Source organism: Urocampus carinirostris, chromosome 9 (assembly GCF_059441175.1).
Source record: "Urocampus carinirostris isolate Australia breed hairy pipefish chromosome 9, RoL_Ucar_1.0, whole genome shotgun sequence".
Taxonomy (NCBI): domain Eukaryota; kingdom Metazoa; phylum Chordata; class Actinopteri; order Syngnathiformes; family Syngnathidae; genus Urocampus; species Urocampus carinirostris.
Window position 1 is genome coordinate 11951116 of NC_142357.1, and position 20179 is coordinate 11971294.

Consider the following 20179-nt stretch of genomic DNA (forward strand, 5'->3'; position numbering starts at 1 on the left):
CATTTGTTGAAGGGTGGGCATGTTTGGATCTACTTACAAAGTAAAACTAAATACAGTTATGACAGCGTCGTCTCAAGCACACATTACAAGAAAACTGAACTTCTCATGGAGATATTCTTTTAGGCCCAACCGGCCTTAAATTCCAATCGGGTTGGGTGGGGTCAGTCTTGGTCTTAAGATTCTAGGCTGTGAGTGGCGAATAAAACCTTTACCCTACTTCTGAGAGCCATCCTACTCTGGAATTGTCTGAAGCTTGGTCTCTTCAAGTTTATGGGCATTTGGCATAATCCCTTTAGTTGATTACCGCCCCTCAGTTTGTGGAACTGGTGATGTTTCGTATCACCTGCTAGACGCTTAGACGCAAATTTAAAATCTGATTGGCTAAACCAAGAGCTTTCTTAAAGACCGATGTTAGGTTAAAAATCCCTCAGGATTTTTGTGAAGGCCTTTGGGTAGACTTCTGAGCCTAGGGACAACTAATGGCTGAAATGTGATTGGTCAAAAGCCATTATATGAAAGCACACATCTGGAAGCAACACAACCAGGTAGGATCAATTATTGAAAGCTGACAGACAATTTAGCATTATTTAATAAGAATTAATGGACAAAATACGTGTTTTCAAATACGCACCCAACATTGATTTTGACAATTTCAAGATTAATACATTGCCAATTATTGTTGGATTCAGATGACACTCATTCAACTAACACTAAATAATATAATTGCTATATATCACTCAGGCATTTTTATAGGTTATAAATTAAACTGCAGAAACACAATAAATCTAGGACTATACTTATTCAAGTAAATGTTTACACCAGCCAAAAATAGTCAACAGCATTATACGGTACAATAGCAAATGGTGGACTCCATACTTCCTTTCATGTCTGCCATCTGTAAGCGGAGAACGAGTGAGTCTTGGAACGTCGACATTCGGATGTTTAGCCTTGGCTCAGTTCGTTCCATTGCCAGTACGGCAACGACCACACCGAGCTTGAGCGCTCGCTAAGCTTCGCCGCTATGCGTGGCAGCTGCATAGCTCACATTGCTGCAAGGGGGATGGGGGGTGGGGGTGGCCTCCAGGAACAACCCGTCCTTGCAGCCATAAATCTGCGGATCGCGACAGAATTTGGAGGCAACGAGCCTGAGAGATAACTTTGCGCGTTTGACATCACCTCAAGTTGTTTACAAACAGGTCAGGTTAAAGCTAAGAATACTGAAACGTGATACTATGCCCAAAACATACACTATTTACATTCAAGACAAGGGGTTCATTTGAGCTGGAATGGTGTCGTTTATTAAATGAAATATTTTGCCACGATATTGTGATTTTTTACTGGGAAAATTACTTCTTGGTAATATTTGATGTTATATTTCAAAATACAATTGAATGAGGGATATTCGTATGCATTGGTATTTGCAATAAAAACATTGAGGGAAATAATGGAACAGGAGAGTGAATTTGTACCAAGGAAATAATATTTAATATTTATGTGTCAGCCTCGGCTCCGGAGGAGGAGCAGGTTGCCCGATAAATGTAGGGTCAGCTGTTGAAATTCTGCTCTGTTTGAGATATGTGTCCTTGAGGAAGGACATTTCATACACATTGCCTCCGGTGCAACTCAGGGGGTGGCCATTTTTTTACTTGATGCAAATTAATCTTTGAGTAGTACTCAGAGATTCATTTTATATGACAAAAATGAATACTAATTAAAATTGTAGCAATTAAATGTACAATTACAGCTTCTCTTCCTCGTTCAATCCGGAATATCAAAGTCAAAGGGTTGGAAGGGTCAATTAAAAAAAAATAATTAACAGTCGAGGCCTGGACTGATTAAATGTTGAAAAATGTTAAAAATGTACCTGTCAACTTCATCTTTTTCCACTTATTTGATTTGTTCCTTAATCATTTCAAACCGTGTAAATTTGGTACAGGATAAACAAATAGAAATAGGACTCATTTTTTGGTATTTCGGCTCTAATTCTGATCGTCTCTGTAACTGGTAGCAGATGATAACATCATTGGAGATTACTGATATTCTTGCGGTACACTAGAAAATGTTATGCTCAACCTGTGGAAGATCCCTCAAGCCAGGCTCAGCTTCGTGATCCGGGTAACCTACAACAAGATCTGTCCCCTCTGCAGAACCATCAACGCTAGCCTTCAGCACATCCTCTCGGGCTACAAAACGGCACCTTATCAAAGCCGTTACAGATGGTGGCAGGATGCTCTCCTGAAGAAGCTGGCAGAGATATTTGAAGTTTGCAGACGGGAAGCAAACTGTCATCCCGCTACCCAATCAAGACACATTATCCAGTTTGCAAGGGTTGGCGAATACGCACTTCACTGGCTAGTGAACTGAAAATGAAAGTCAACCTTAAAAGACAGTTGCAGTTCCCCAGGGAGATTACCGAAAAATCATTGCCGCCAAACATGGTGCTGTGGTCTGTAGCCACCAAGGCGGTCCTCCTAGTGGAGCTCACTGTCCCTTGGGAGGATACAAAAGAGGCAGCATACGAGAGAACATGGGCAAAGTATGAAGACCTAGCAGCCGAGTGCAGAGAGGCGGTCTGGAAAGCCACAGTATGCCCAGTTGGGGTGGAGTGCAGGGATTTTGTGGGCTCATCAACCGCTCGCCTTCTCAGTGACCTTGGATGCACAGGAGCTGGCCACCAGAGAGAAATAAAGGGGCTATCACAGGAGCCAGAAAAAGGCAGCTTCTGGTTGTGGTTGCAGGGTAATGATAGAAGCTGGGGGCCTTCCAGCAACACCTAGGGCATCAGTTAGGCTGGAAGGGAGACTTCCAAGCCATCACTTTGCCACAGGGAGATGTCCTGGACACAAATCAGGTGGTCCCCAACTGATGACCCAGTCCAGCCCAGGTATTCAGGGTGCACTAGAATTCCAAAGGCGCTGGGGAGGCGCGTGTGGCAAAAATGTCCGATAGCAATACCACCGTTCTGGATTTGCGATTATTTTCTCTCACCCAGGTCTCTCTGCTACTGTCTCAATCTCAGCCCAAGTGCGTGACTGACAAGCAAACTTGTATGACTACTTGATAAGTCTCTCTCACTAACTGGCCACTGGCTGGCCTGCTGCATCCAGTCTGCACGGCATGGGGGAGCGCGTAGGAGGGCTAATACAAGCTAAAATTGACAGAGGCAAACAGGAAGCACCGAGCGGACTTATTTTCAACAACAGAAAAGGACAATGCCAGGTGTCATCCGTATAGTAAAGTGGTGTGCTAGTGCGGCAACACCACAAATTTACATGAACATGTGAACTTGCAGCCCCTGCAGAGAGCAACAAGCTGCAACCAAAAATTTAAACATGTAAATCCGGCCTTTTTTCCCGACTTTATTTTCAACATATTGCGCAACGGAAGATATTTTACTTGTCTTGTTGACGTTGTTATGCAGTATTTCCTTTTTTTTTTCTTATACTGCTGCGTTTTTGGTGTGACTGTTTTAGCTTTTATTCTGAAACAGGTGTAATAGATGTATTCGTTTTTATTCTAGTTATATAGCTATTTAATTAAAAAGAAAAACATATCAGTTCCTGGAGTAGTTGTAGTGTGTTTATTGTATTTGTAAATTAACTCAAAGGGAGAAGAAGTATTCTATTACTCAATGATTTTGATGTTTCCGAGCAAAAAGTATCGGTATCAAATCGGCATGGATCAATACTACCCTGCTTTTATATGGAACAGATCGATTCCCAAATTCCCAGGATCGCCCACCCTTACCCTGTATAGTCTAGTGAACTTAGTTGAACCTACTGGAACGCTAACAAATGTATTCCGAAATGATCAGATAATTAAAGTAACATTTTCTCATCGCTCTATAATCTGTTTTTGTATAATACTTTTAATCTTTAAAACATGCTAATTTCCCATTAAAATACAGTTGCTTTCTGTTTCAAAATTGTATTTGTTTAAGGAAGAAGCTCTTTTGTTTACAAACATCCTATACTATGTTGCTCATTCTTAAGGTTTCGTTGAAGAGGTCCTGATGCTGCACAGGGGGGGCGTGCAAATTATTAGCGAATCATCAGTCCTGTGGTTGATGGCTGCATTGGAAAGGCTGCAGCTGGAGATTCAAGACAGAATGATGACATGCCTGGACGCTTGCATAGTGGCACAACGGCGGCCGCTAGCTTTACACGTCCTCACTCGCTCACTCACCCGTTGCATGCATCAATCAGTGGCTCAGGGGACCGACCTTCAACTTTAGCCTACTTGGCAGAGAGCTCCCCTCGCCAACGTACGCAATATACAGATTATTGCAATACATTGCACTCTTCCCTGATTAATAAAGACAAAAACATGTTTTGAAAGAAGGGCTCAAGTGCAAATATTGTCCAGAGTTATTGCAAAATTCTACAGTCTGTGCACATCACAACACAAAACTGTGACATGCCTCAATACTCGACTATAATACATTCAGATCGAGGTTTGAACACTGATTTTTTCATACAGTGTATATTTTTTGCAATCACATGCAAGATGAGTGTAGCATAGGCATCTTAGCTGGAAAACATGTCTTCATATATGTCTTAGCGTTTCCCAAATTGGTCATCTGGAAACTCCGAAAGCACCAGTGACTGGTGACATCATACAGACACCTCTTTGCTTCTTGACAGTCTGATGGCCCTGTCTGTAATACTAACCCTTGGATGCATAAGTAGGATAAAAAAATGACCACATGGGTTTTTATTCTTCAAAATCTTTGAAAATGAAAAACAGTTGTAATATTGTTATATTCCAAGTATTCCTCATAAAAAATGTTTAATATTTTTTATTTTATTTTCCCCCCACTAATTATAAATTCCACGCACGGAAGAATGTACAGTATGTACTGGTAGGTCATGCATCCAAGGGTTGAGTACTCACAAAAACAACAAAACCAGCACAGAAAATGCACTCCTTTTGAAATTGAAAATTGCATCGAAATTGCAATAGTCTGAAAAATCACCATTTGTTTTTTCCTCAAAATCGTGCAGCCCGACATGGTACTTATTTTTATACGTTACAACACATTCCAAAATACCTGAAATAATAATAAAATGTATACGTAAACATACATAAATACCCAAAATAATGATAAAACATGTATCCAATCAATGAGAATTATCAACATTTGTTCATATTAAAGGTGGGTCATAAGAAGGGTAAAGAAAATTTTAAAATTCAACCATTTATTGTACCTTTAGGCAGCAGTTCAATTGCAGACGCTTGTTCACCAGAGTATTTCACAATAATTTCCTTTTTCAATTTAATTATTGTTTTCCTCCTTTCCTTTTCACTAACTTTCTTGTGACCCATTAAAATCGTCAAAAAAGGCAATAAAACACACTAAATCACAAAAAAATCTGAACACGTGTTGTCAGACTGATGATCCCTCTCGAAATTATGCGACAGTAGCCAAAATGGCCATTATCTTCCTCGACCGTATGAATTCGGGTTTGCTCTGGTTTGTCCTACCTCCAATTTTTCTTTCGTAGACCGAATAAAAATCAAATATTTTTGTCTACCACTGATTTGTTTGAATACAGTGTCGTTCAAGTACTAAGGTATCACTCATCTATCAAATAGTACTAATATGTATGGTGCAAAAAATTCCGGTTTTACCACATTGCTCATTTTAAGTTGACTTTTTCTAAATGAACATGTTTATAAAGTTGTTTTGTAGTCAAATAAGAAAATGTACACATAAAAATATGAATTATCCAATCCAGATGTTTTGCTCATTTTGAGTATTTGTTTTCAAATCTTGGAAGAAATATTTCTTAGATGAAAAAAATAAACTACCACCTGTCGGATATGCATATTTTGCAAATGTTTTGCCTGATTTTCCTCTTTCGTCCAAGAAACATGATCAAATATCGTAAAATTAGAAAATGTACTCTTTTAAATGTGTTACATTTTCTGCCATTTGCAGTAAGATGCTGCCCATCTTTTTATCAGTTCAGCTATTTTCAGCCCGTTTATAATGTTGCTACAAACAAATAAAATAGACAGGTAAGCACGATAGTTTGTGGATTTTTGTGATAAAGTACTATCTTAGCCGCTTCTAGCTAGCTGCAAGCTATTCCACTTTGCAGTTTACAGCATGTTGTATTCATTTTGATGCAAATGAGCTCGGAGTATTTAATGATTTTACTGCATCACTCGAGTAATAAACATAAACGTGAAAGGTTTCATGGCACATGGAGGAGATGTCGCTTTAGCCAGCGTGCAGTCTGCTTAGATAATCATAAAGTAAGCGAAAACGTGAAATCGTGCAGCACGCTTAAGCTCGTCCCATTGGCTGATGTGACGTGAAGGGCAGGTTGAGGGCAAATAGAGTCTGTCTTGGAGTCCTTGAGAAAAAAACAGAAGAAGAAAAAAGAAGTGAAAGCAGCACTATGGGTGCCCACAGAGGATATGACTTGCTGACGTGACACCATTTTTTTTTTTGCATGGGCGCTGCAAAATTAGCAATTAGCGAAACAATACAACGATTAATTTAATATGAGTTCAATTTTTGCAATTGTATGAATAAAAATTGTTCGGGTTAAGGCTAGAGTATGATTTACTTTGTTTAGGGTCCAGGTTTGAGTGGTGAGAGTGAGCCTTTTTAATATCTATAACAATTTGACCCTAGGATTAGTTTTTGGGTTTAAAATCTGAGTTAGAGGTGCATGTTAAGGTTTCTATTAGGTTGTTCTGTTAGGGTTTCAAGATCAGTATTTGGAATAAAAACCGCTAATGCAGTCTCAAATAAGGTTTGAAGATGTGCTTTGGGTTAGACGATGGCACTTGAAGTTTATATTTTATATCACAAAGGTAGGGTTTCAAACATGTAATGAAGGTTCAAGCAGTGCATTTCGCACGTAGGCCTTCATTACGCTGAATCAGGCCAACACTCAATAACTATTTTAGGCTTTAAATCATTGACTGGAGCTTCAGCTGCCACACATCTAAAAAAAGCATCAACAATAACCTCATAACCTCATAAAATATAGCCACAGTTTACTCACCGAAAATCCTTTTTACTTGTGAACAAAATCCTCCTTTCTTTCCTCAAGAATAATTAAATTACTGTCGTACTGATTCTGTATGTTTCAGTTCAATCTATTGCCATAGAAGCTAATGCTGAAAGTTTAGCCGATCCTGTCGTCTTTATGCTACAAGTTTTTACTCAATGTAGAGCTCAAAATATCCGTCTGACAGAAGCAATGGACCTGGGGATCGTTTATTTTCCTTCACCTTTTCGTTGTGCTACTTCCATTACCGCTCCATAGCAAATCATAGTTTGTGAAACCACGGACATTTAGTTACGCCTTCTAGCAGGCACTAACTCGCCAAATCAATATCTTATATGCCAAACCAACAGCTTCATCGTCACTTATTACATCCATCAGGGCCCTCAGAACTCATTTTGAATGTGTCAGGGTAGTTTTCTGACCCTGAAATAGCTGAAAATTTAATGCTTGAATAAGAAAGCACATACAGTGGAACCCCGGTTTTCGAACGCCTCTCAATTCGAACAAATCGGTTCTCGACCAAAAATTTCGAGAAATTCTTGCTTTGCTTTTCGTTCAAAAAATCGGAGTTCGAACGCCGGTATGCTAGGGTGCGATGCTGAGCGGCGTACGGCTGTAGATTGCCCCCACCCCTCGTGAAGAACTGTTATGACATGCGCGCGCACTGCTTTTTGCTATCGCTTTAGATATCGGTGAACGGAGTGTTTTAGCCCCTAATTACGCCTCCGAAGAAGGTCGGTGCAAGCAGCAAAGTTGCTACAGGTGAAAAAAGAAGGGTTGTGCATACAACTATTGCATTTAAGAAAGAAATAATAGCAAAATATGAAGAAGGTGTACGAGTTTCCCTTCTTTCGAGGGAATAGAGCATGGCTTCTGCAGACCACCACAAAGGTAAGAAATCCTATTCATAATTCTTTTCTTTATCCTTTAACCGCTCACCACTTTTTGTGGAGACCCGGGTGCTAAATGACGTGAAAACGACCTGATTTTTTTAGTTGTACACGTTCATGTTAGCGTAATCTTTCGTACGTTACGCTAACGCGAACGTACGATTAGCCTGGGTTAGCTTCATGTTTACGTTTATGGTAAGCCCTCAGGGTGTTGGAACGGATTAAAACGATTTTACATTACTTTTAATGGGAAAAACGATTTCCAATGATCAAACAAATCGGTTTTCGAACAGGGTTCTGGAACGGATTATGGTCGAGAACTGAGGTTCCACTCTATCTGGAAGTAGCACAACCAGCGAAGAAGTAATGAAAGGAACCTGACAGACAAATTTGATTGATCTAATAAGTATTCATCGAGAAAATATAAATAACATCACATGATTAAGATACTGTCAATTTGTGTAGCTAGCTACAAGTATCCTAGCATACTGTGATAATATTAGCCTGTGTGGCACACTAATGGGACATTGAGACTGAGAAGGGAAAATAAATTCAGTGAGCCAGAACAGGAGAATCAGATACTCAATTTACAATTTGAGCCACGAGGCATTCAAAGTTTTTCACTTAATATTAATGTTACTTATTTTGTCAATTCGGGTTGTACTCAACATCAGTTGAGATACGTTTTTAGGCGGGGGACTAAAAGGGTTATTGTGTGGTGTTTAAAAATACACAATCTATAATGTAAACATGCATTTAGGTAAAAACACTCGTAGTTATATAGTTAATTTGCCTACATTTTCCATGAACACAAATCTTCATTCAAGTAATCACAATAAGTTTCATATTTACAAACAATAATTGTCCAATAACAGAAGAGGATTCGAAAGTTTGCGTCTGACCTACCATCAAAGTTCTGCGCTTCTTTTCTTTTTTTCTTTTTAGCAACAAACAATTAACATGTTAACCACAAGAGGGCACCCAAAGACCATTCTGTATGTTCTCTAAGGCAGAACAGTTACCATATGCAATAACATTTAATTATAACGATACATTTCCAATTTTATCCAATGTGTATTCCGGTATATAAAGCGCACGGATTATAAAGCACAATTTCGTCAATTTGGTGTTTTCAGGTGTAATTTGTAGTCCAGTAAATACTGTTAAAAGAAAAGAGGAAATAGAAAAAAACTTTTAATATCATTTTTTCTCATGTCATCATTAAGTTGTATTATCTCATCTCATCAGCGGCACCGTTTATCCTCTGTAAGGTCGCGGTAAGTTGTATTAATAACTTACTATTTCTGGACTAATATATATTTTCCTAGCCCATAGTAACCCTGCACAGTTTTTGAAATATTTTTGTCCACTGCTAACGTACTGCTGCTGCTGCTTTGGTGAGTGAAGCACGTGCATCTTATTGATATAGTATCAGCGGGTGAGGGTTTATTTTCAGAGGGTCACTGATCGATGGCTCGTATGAACGAGGTCACATCGCTCACATATCGAACAGCAAACAGAACACGACAAAACAAACAAACTCCCGAGACATCATCCACAATGTACGTCACTGGCTAACTTGTAGATATTTAAAGTGAAAGAAATGTTCAACAAATATCCTTAAAGTTTTTTCTCTATATGCTTCTTTGATATTTTTATAAAAAAAATCCATGTAGCCCATGTTCTGGTTCCTGTTTCTAAATAATTTTGTTTCCATATGTTCGGACATGTTCGAAATTGTCCCTATTGTCATTGACATCAACGTTGTGAAACATTGTATGGTATGAAATTAGACATGGCACTCCAAAGTAAGTATGTGATAAAGACGTTTAAGAAAAAAATGTGATAAAAGAATGTCAGCAAACATATATGCAAAGTAGTGCTAATAAACTGGCCTAAGTTATAACAATAGTGCAAAGAATCGTGCATTGTAACAGTATTGCAATGAAGAGTACAGACGCTCCCCTACTTACGACTTACGTAAAACGGTACATACGAACATTTTTTTGGGGATGTCGGAAAATATCCAGACATTGCTGTAAGTTAGATTTTGTATTGTGTGCACCTTTTTTCAGGACAGGATATTACTGTAGTGCTTCTTTTCGCCGCTGCCGGCGAGTGGCGCTGTGAGAGGTCACCCAGCATCCACCCCGAAGAAAAAAAATCGTCTCCCTCTTCCTAGTTCGTGTGTAAACATTCTATGCTGTATATGACTATACTATCTCCAGCGTGCTAAGGACTTTGACATTTTTATTGTCTAATATCTCGTGCATCCATCCAATATGGTAGGTGTAAAGTGTGAAGAAAATAAGATAGCTTGATGCGGTTGAGAAAAAGGTCGGAACGTTTTTTTTTCGGCCACTTTTTACAACAGAGGAGGACCTCTTGAAGCGCATCTTCCAAAAGTAAGTTAAAATCAACTTTATTTATCTTTATAGAGCATATTATTTTATGAAATGCTTATTTTTTTTTATTACAAAATAATACAGGTTACTTATACAGGCCTTAAACATACTTATATAAACCTTAAACATAAAAAATATAGCACTAAAGCAACTTACAAACAAATTCAGACAGACGAACGGATCTCGTTTGTAAGCAGGGCAGCGTCTGTAGGGCAATAACGTTTCCCAGCAACAATATTCCCCAAAAAGTTGCAAGATGTTTTATATTTTCATAGTTTTGCCCGCTTGTTAAACGGTGGTTATTGCCCTTGGGAAGAAACTGTCTCTGAGCCAAGTTTGTCCTAATTTTAGGATATGTGTAGTGCCTACCAGTGGGCAGATCAAAGAGGTGGTGGCCGGGGTGAGGAGTCCCTTACATTGTTAACGGCTCTGATCTTCATTGCTTTTGTTGTTATTTATGTAAGCGTCTTAATGCATCCAAATCAGGGGTGTCCACGTCAAATGATCGAAGGGCCGAATACAAATAAATTGGCAACAAGTTGAGGGCCTGATTAATTGAATGTTGACAATTTTTAAGATGCTGCATATAGTCCGCCGAAGCTAAAATATTGCAAAATGATCAGATTAATAAAACAATATTTTCTTTTGGCTCATTCAGTAATCTGTTATTTTCAACAGACACAAATATATTTGATATGAAAATCCCCATAACTACAACATTAAATAAAAAATGCTAATCGCTAATCTTGTGCTAGTAGACACCTTGAGCAATAGTAGACGATATAAATACTAAAGCTAACAGCTATTTGCTGGAGATAAATATGTGCTCAACCAATTTAAACAATTATTTTTGTGAGCAATTATGTGCATTCATTTGTAATTAATCTTAACCTTTTTAAATTGAGATGATTGAATCGAGAATATGACCCAGCAATTCTGGCCGCCATTATTCAGACATGATCAGTAGCCTACATTTTCTACTTTAGCAAACGTTGGCTAAGTTTAATAATAATAGCAACTTTGTACGGAATTGTATTACAGTAATGTAGAGTGAAAAATCAGTTCATCATGAACAAGTATTATATAGTTAAACAAATACACAACGATAACGATAAAGTCTGATACAAAAAGGTATCAAAATAATCTCGGAGCTGTGGAAAACCTTCTCGAGCGCCACAGGCCTTGACTTTGGCATCCATCCATCAATTATCTGCACCGGTTCGCACTCAGTAGGGTCGCGGGGGTGCTGGAGCCAATCCCAGCCATCCTCGGGCAGTGGGACACCCTGAACTGGTTGTCAGCCGGTCGCAGGGCACACAGAGACAGACAACTCACTCGCTCATTCAGGGACAATGTGGGAGGAAAACCGGTGTGCCCAGGTGGAAACCCATGCAGCCACAGGGAGAACATGCAAACTCCACACGGAGAGGCTGCGGTAGCTGGACCTAAACCCTGAGCTTCTGCACCGGGGAGCACTCAGCCGCCGTGTGACCTTGGCATATGTGATCTAAATCTTTTATTGACCAATGTGTTTGACTGGTTCATAAACTGGTTATTATTTTTGTTTGCTTTTGAATACATTCCCACAATATATATTATTAACCTAGATTTTTTTTCTTGAAGCGCACAAATCAGGTACCATGGCTGTGACATTAAAAAGGTATCACAATTCACATCATAACTTAACATTATCTTGTACCTATTTTCATGTTGTGCCACTGACTCACAAAAAATGTGTACATTTGTTTACCTACAAGCGCATCCACCTCCCTCACACTGTGTTTGACTGTCAGCTGGATGATAAAAAAGGGGGAATTTATTGCTTCACCGCCTCTACATGTCTGACTCATCACTATGCATGGGTAATAGAATCGTGCTTAACACATCCTATATATATAAGAAGAAAAATCCATCTATCCATCTATCCATCTATCTATCTATCTATCTTGGCTGCATCAGATGCAAATCCGGAATGCCTCTGATTGGCTACCTGCGGGGCGGTATGGTTGCGGCTGAAAGTAAGGATTTGAGAGATGATGAGGAAGAAGACGAAAAGAAGGAGTGAGGGACTGATGAGTCATGTGACCTGACAGCACGTGTAAAGCTTCTTCCTCTGCCTGCGCCTTCACTCGGATACAACAGAAGCTGCCGACCAATCAGAGAGCACCGTCTGTGTGTCACAGCGCCTAGCGACCACCACTGCCTCCCTGTCCCTAATTTTTTCATCCCCCAAACGCCTTTAACCAGCAGCGTGAGCTGCACTAGCCTGGATCTAAATCAGGGGTCTCAAACTTGATTGATCTGCAGGACACCGAAACTCGTCAGGTTTTCCGAAAAAAAAAAAAAAAAAAGTTCTGTTATATTGTATATATATATCTCATCTCATCTCATCAGCCGTACCGCTTATCCTCATTAGGGTCGCGGGGGGGCTGGAGCCCATCCCAGCCATCTCCGGGCAGTGGGCAGGGGACACCCTGAACTGGTTGCCAGCCAATCGCAGGGCACACAGGGACAGACAACTTATTCGCTCATTCACACCTAGGGACAATTTGGACCGGCCAATTCACCTGAAATGCATGTTTTTGGAACGTGGGAGGAAACCGGAGTGCCCGGAGGAAACCCACGCAAGCACGGGGAGAACATGCAAACTCCACACTGGAGGTTTAATCCCATGACCACAGAGCTGTGTCACACACGCGCTGACCACTGCATATATACTGGACTGTCTCAGAAAATTAGAATATTGTGATAAAGTTCTTTATTTTCTGTAATGCAATTGAAAAAACAAAAATGTCATACATTCTGGATTCATTACACATCAACTGAACTATTTCAAGCCTTTTATTATTTGAATATTGCTGATTTTGGCTTACAGCTAAAAAAACTCAAAAATCTTATCTCAAAATATTAGAATACTTCCTCAGACCAAGTAAAAAAAATAATTTTATAACAGCAAAACTAAATCAAACATTTGAAAATGTCCATTGATGCACTCAGTACTTGGTTGGGAATCCTTTTGCACGGATTACTGCATCAATCCGGCGTGGCATGGAGGCAATCAGCCTGTGGCATTGCTGAGGTGTTATTGATGCCCAGGATGCTTCGATAGCGGCCTTCAGCTCATTTGCATTTGTAGGTCCGGTGTCTTTCATCTTCTTCTTAACTATACCCCACAAATTCTCGATGGGGTTCAGGTCAGGGGAATTAGCAGGCCAATCAAGGACAGTGATGCCATGGTCAGTGCACCAGTTACTGGTGGTTTTGGCACTGTGGGCAGGTGCCAGATCATGCTGGAAAATGAAATACTCATCTCCATAGAGCTTTTCAGCAGATGGAAGCATGTAGTGCTCTAAAATCTCTTAGTACACAGTTGCATTTACTCTGGACTTGATGAAACACAGTGGACCAACACCAGCAGCTGACATGGCTCCCCAAACCATTGCTGACTGTGGGAACTTCACACTGGATTTCAAGCAACTTGGATTTTGCTCTTCTCCAGCCTTTCTCCAGACTCTGGCGCCTTGACTTCCAAATGAAATGCAAAACTTGCTTTAGTCTGAAAAGAGGACTTTGGACCACTCTGCAACTGTCCAGTGCTTCTTCTCCATAGCCCAAGTCAGACGCTTCTTCCATTGTCTTGAGTTCAGAAGTGGCTTGACCATGGGAATATGGCTATTGTAGCCCATTTCCCGGACACGTCTGTGAACTGTGGCTTTTGATACCTGGACTCCAGCTTCAGCCCACTGTCTTTGAAGCTCCCTCAAATTCTGGAAGCGGCTCTTCTTCACAATTTTGTTAAGGCTGCGGTCATCTCTCTTGGTTGTGCAGCGTTTCAGGCCACATTTTTCCCTTCCAACAGACTTTTTGTGGATATGCTTTGAAACTGCACTCTGTGAACAGCCTGCTCTTTGAGAAATTTCTTTTTGTGTCTTACCCTCCTGATGGAGGGTATCAATGATGGTCCTCTGGACAGCAGTCAGATCAGCAGTGATTTAGTTTACTGAACCAAGCTGAGTGTTTTTAAGGCTCAGGAAACCCTCGCAAGGTGTTTCGAGTTAATTAGATGATTCAGGTGATTAGTTGAATAGCCTACTTGTATACTTTTTCATGATATTCTAATATTTTGAGATTGGATTTTTGAGTTTTCTTAAGCTGTAAGCCAAATTCAGCAATATTAAAATAATAAAAGGCTTGAAATAGTTCAGTTGATGTGTAATGAATCCAGAATGTATGACATTTTTGTTTTTTTAATTGCATTACAGAAAATAAAGAACTTTATCACAATATTCTAATTTTCTGAGACAGTCCAGTATATATATATATATATATATATATATATATATATATATATATATATATATATATATATATACACAGTGGAACCTCGGTTCTCGACCATAATCCGTTCCAGAACCCTGTTGGATCACCAAAAATCGTTTTTCCCATTAAAAGTAATGTCAAATCAATTTAATCCGTTCCAACACCACCATGAACGTAAACATGAAGCTAACCCAGGCTAATCGTACTTTCGCGTTAGCATAATCTTCCGTACGAAAGATTACGCTAACATGAACGTGTACAACTATAAAAATCAGGTCGTTTACACGTCATTTAGCACCCGGGTCTCCACAAAAAGTGGTGAGCGGTGAAAAGATAAAAAAAAAAAGAATTATGAATAGGATTTCTTACCTTTGTGTGGTCTGCAGAAGCCATGCTCTATTCCCTTAAATGAAGGGAAACTTGCAGACCTTCTACATATTTTGCTATTATTTCTTTCTTAAATGCAATAGTTGTACGCACTACTCTTCTTTTTTCACCTGTAGCAACTTTGCTGCTTGCACCGACCTTCTTCCGAGGCATAATTAGGGGTTAAAACACTCCGTTCACCGATATTAAAAACAAAAGCAAAAAGAAGTGCGCGCATGCGCACGTTGCAACAGTTCTTCATGAGGGGTGGGGGCAATCTACACCCGTACGCCGCTGCTCAGCATCGCTCCTAGTGTACCGACGTTCGAACTCCGATTTTTTGAACGAAAAGCGGAGCAATATTTTCTCAAAATTTTTGGTCGGGAACCGATTTGTTCAAACTGAGAGGCGTTCGAAAACCGAGGTTCCACTGAATATATATATACATACATATATATATATATATATATATATATATATATATATATATATATATATATATATATATATATATATATATATATGTGAAATCAGTGATAGGCCATGATGGCCTGCAAAGCCTTCTCTGGCCTAAGACGTATCTAAATCATGTGATATAATTATAGTTTGTCCATTAATGCGTATTAGCTCAGGTGGTAGAGCGCTAGTCTTGGGATCAAGAGGTCACAGGTTCTCCTCCGTGTTATTAGCGAAAACACTGAACGCAATGGCTCACCACTAGCCCCAAAAAGCAGGTAGGCGCCTTGTATGGCTGACTTCCTATTGGTGTGTGAGTGTGTGCGTGTGTGTGAATGGGTAAGTGTGAAGCACATTGTAAAGTGCTTTGGGAGGTCTTCATTGACTTGAAAAGCGCTATATGAATGCAGACCATTTACCATTTATTAGATAATTCCAAAGTGTCCCTTCATGTCTAAATGGTGTTTATTTTTTTTAGCTGTTATGTGATGAATGCATCTGCCTTGGCCGCCAACCGAAAATGGATTGATGTCCGTGCGTCTTTTTCCTTTTTTTAATTTCTTTTTTCGTGCACACCAGGATGGCAAAGTCAAGCAGGACCTAAAGTGCCTACTAGAAGAAAACAGGTCAGAGAGGTGGTGGCTCTTTTGCAGTATCACAAGCAGGCAGACTCTGCAGAAATCAGCCAACGATTTCTGGGCTGTATTGATTACTCTATGTATGTTTTTTACTGTCTACTGCCATGCTTCTAGCATATCATACCGTGACGCCTTTGGTAATTTTCAGGGTTTTCTTTTATCGTCACGGTCACCTGAATTTCCCAAACTTGCGTGCCAAAATTGGTGATTTTTTTTTACAAACATATTGAAGCTCTCTTAACATGGATTACCTCAAATATATAATAAAAGAAAGACATACATGTATATGTAGACATATAAAGGAAGCACCAGTTAAGAATTTTGCTGCGGCTTGTGGCCAAACTATGTAATATCAGTTTGCTGCAATACACCTTCTGTCGTGATCTTCAGCTGGTGACTCATATCACATACACTTTCTCTCTTTGTCTCTCTCTCAAACGCATACTTGAATAGGATTAAAGGATGAGCCATGTTGGCGTAACAAATGTTGGCTTTCAGCATCATGATACATTGCACAGGATTTTTTTGACTGTATGAATTAATTTGTATTTAAAGGTGGGTGTGTGTATCATATTTCATGCCTGTGGGGAAATACATCTAGGGTCTTTCATAAGTCAAAACAAGAGTATCATTGAGTTTGGAAAACAAATCCAATGACTACATTAATCAGTCAGGACTCAGGTATCCATCCATCCATCCATCCATTATCTGCACCGCTTATCCTCAGTAGGGTCGCGGGGGTGCTGGAGCCAATCCCAGCCATCCTCGGGCAGTGGGACACCCTGAACTGGTTGCCAACCAGTCGCACGGCACACAGAGACCGACAACTCACTCGCTCATTCACAACTAGGGACAATTTGGACCAAACAATTAACCTGAAATGCATGATTTTGGAATGTGGGAGGAAACCGGAGTGCCCGGAGGAAACACACGCAAGCACGGGGAGAACATGCAAACTCCACACACGAAGGTTTGATCTCATGACTTCAGAACTGTGCCCCACACGTACTGCTCAATAGGATTAGGGTTAAACGTTTGCTTAGATTTTTGAGTTACTCTGTTGCATTGATATAAATAAATAGTTAAACTTCGAATGATAAAACCAGTTTTGAGGCTTATATAATGAGGGTTATTTTTCAAAAATAAGAATTAAGGCATATGAGAATTTTTACACACGTCAACTTTCACTTGAGTTCCTCTGCACTGAGGGCCCTCATCTTTATTTTAGCGAGAGATAATCCCGCTGTCACGTGACACACACAAACACACACAAAAATGATAAGACTACCAAAGCCCAGCAGTGGTGAGCTGTGAGGGAGAAAAACAAACAAACATGCAAATATTCATGTAGACTGTTTGGACTGTACAAGAGAGGAGAGGAGAGAAGGTAAAACATTACTACCCAAGATGGTTAATTCAGTGTATAGTGTAAATGTGAAAAAAAAAATTCAAATCTTTATTAAAATTATGTGCAGTGGAAGAATAAACATCAGGTTACATGAGTAAAATTATACACAATTAAAGCGATACACTAGTTGAGTCAGGACCAGAACGGAAACAGGACCCAATAGTGTAAGTTTATTGGAGGAAAGAGAAAGGGCTCCAGTGATCGCTGGACACGGGAAGCAAGTCGCTCTCGTACTCGGATTGTGCTCCGAACACGGAAGTAGCTCTTCCGTAGCGAGTGATGGCAGTGTCAGGGACGGGAAAAAACAGGTCATTAGCCAGGAATGGGAGAGTAAATGTGGTCGGGGTCGGAAACGTGTCGTAATCCGTGACGGGAGAGCAGACGTGGTCGGGATCGAAAAACGGGTCATAGTGGGGGACAAACAGGGGCAAAAAATGGGACAGGCATGAGTCAGGGTCGAAAAAGGCTTGCCTAGTATACACAGAGATTCGCAGACGGACTGACACAGGGGACAGACAGGATTGGGTACAAATAGTGACAGGGAGCCAATCAAAACCCGCCGCAGTTGGCGCCAAATGAGCGGGCACAGGTGATTCACATCCGTGATCATGACAAGTTGGGTGTAAAAATAACTTAAAGGGACAGTGTGATACGAGTGGTACAAAAGCATCATTCATTAAAAAAATATTTAAATAATTTAAAAATACAAAAATACATAAACTATGACTTAAACTTACGTTTTTTAAAATACCTGTAGGTCATACAATATGCATTTATTTTAAGTAGCATGAACCTCATCTCGCGGGAGGTAACATAATTTCCTGCCATCTTGCTGCTACAGGTACCCAAAAACCTCATGAAAATCTGGGCGAAATTTTTGGGTGAAAAAAAATGTGTTTTGGTCACTTTGAGTCTCTGTAGTTTCCATTTATACTTGTGTTTTTTAGCGCACAGCTTCAGTTGCGCTACACATTACGGCGACATCTAGTGGTCACATAATACACACAGTCCCGTTAAATAATTGTGTTTGTTGCACTACCATCATTCAGTGATCAATTGTTGCGTGTAAGCAATTTGGAAGAAAAAAACAATTTAAAATAAATGTGTGAATTTTGAATGATTATGAGGTCCCCAGGGGCACCCAGGGGACTGTTTACATGATTAAATGGTACCAATTAAAACTTCAGCATATAAGGACAGCATGGACAGATCCCCAATGTCAGTTCGTAAAGGTTAACACCCGTCAGCACCATGCTTTGTTAATAATAGTAAGACTTTGTATTTAGATTCATAGACTGTGTTTTTGTTACCTGTTATTGTATTTTCTTCCTTTTGTTATTGTATTTTCTTCCTATGCGGAGTGCCTTTTTTCCCCCTTGTTTCCATTAAAACCTGTCAACTTAACGCATGTGTCCGCATTTGCCCCTCCGTCAAACACAACAATGATACAGTGAATAATGCAAAGTATGAATGTAAATTTGAAGAATTTAAAGTACAGATAGATGAAAAGGTAAGAAAGTATAAAATATAAACTATATTTATACTAAAAGAATATGTTATTATGCTGTGCTGCTGAGCGGTTGCGGTATGCGGTGTGCTTGTGTTGCCATATAAGGAGTGATTGAGTGCGAAAGCATGACTGGAATGTTACAGGAACACCCAGATGAGATAAAGAGGCGCCAGATCACCCAACAAGGCTCAACGGCTGCATACCACAGAAAGGAGGAGTCGCCACGCCATCCTGCAGAACAAAGAAAGCCAATCATAAGAAAGCTAAAGTTAACTGCAGCATATACATAGCCAATGATTTTATGCCAGGTTGTTGTCTTTCCATATTTAGCCATATTATTTGCATATTGTGTAATCTAAAACCGCCCTGGCCAACTCGGAAGAGAGAGTTCGTCTGCTGAGGTGACAGAGACGCACAGGGTTGTATTGAGAGGGACCCGAGATCCAGGTGTTTGTATTAGATTTGTTTGTAAAGGAATAAATCCACTCGTGTGTGAAAATGCCGGCTTCCTAAGACCTCTCAATTGCAGAACGAGCGCGCGTAATTGTTGGATGAATGGCGGGTAAGGTTACCGTAATTTGGAGTCAGATAAGTAACTTTTGTTTGTTTTGATAATAGACGAAAATTACCCAACAATTCTTTGGTGACCCCGACGTGATGCATGAGAGGTAAAGAAGTTTGGAACTTCGAGAAAACCACAGAGTCTGGGACTCAGGGTCTGGGACCCTAATCCACACCAGGTGACGACCTGAAAAAGGAAAATCCTGCATCCTACCTGTTTTCCTCTGGGTACCCACAACTGAAAGGTAAGCAGAATACCTGTTACTATATGTCTAAATTCTGCATATTGGAGAAGAGTATAAATTAAAAGAGGAAAACGGTGAGGAAGGGATTGCAGTAAATCTGGGATTTACGTGTGGATTATAGTAGGGTGTAAAATCTGGGATTTACCTACTAGAATAGTTTGGAACTATTCGTGGTTTTGATACGGTTTAAAATCTGGGATTTACGTATCGGTGTGAGAGTCGTGTGAGTGTGAGTGTGAAAGAGGTCTAAATTGTTCTGTATAAGAGTGATTGGGACACGCACGGGTGGATTGGAGAATGGCAGAAGGAAAGGAGTGTGATAAGGATCTCGGGTCCGGTGGCACAGACGAAC

At 40.0% G+C, this 20179-nt stretch overlaps 1 protein-coding gene across 2 annotated transcripts in view; it reads right to left on the reverse strand.

Moving 5' to 3' along the window:
• Positions 1–4555: 4555 nt before the first annotated feature.
• The window catches only part of arhgef37 (Rho guanine nucleotide exchange factor 37), a 79287-nt gene continuing 63663 nt past the window's right edge, over positions 4556–20179 (reverse strand). For both annotated transcript variants that reach the window (XR_015851404.1, XM_088344548.1), the window contains one exon: positions 4556–6362. The gene's annotated coding sequence lies outside the window, so the exon portion shown is untranslated. The remainder of the gene's footprint in view (positions 6363–20179) is intronic.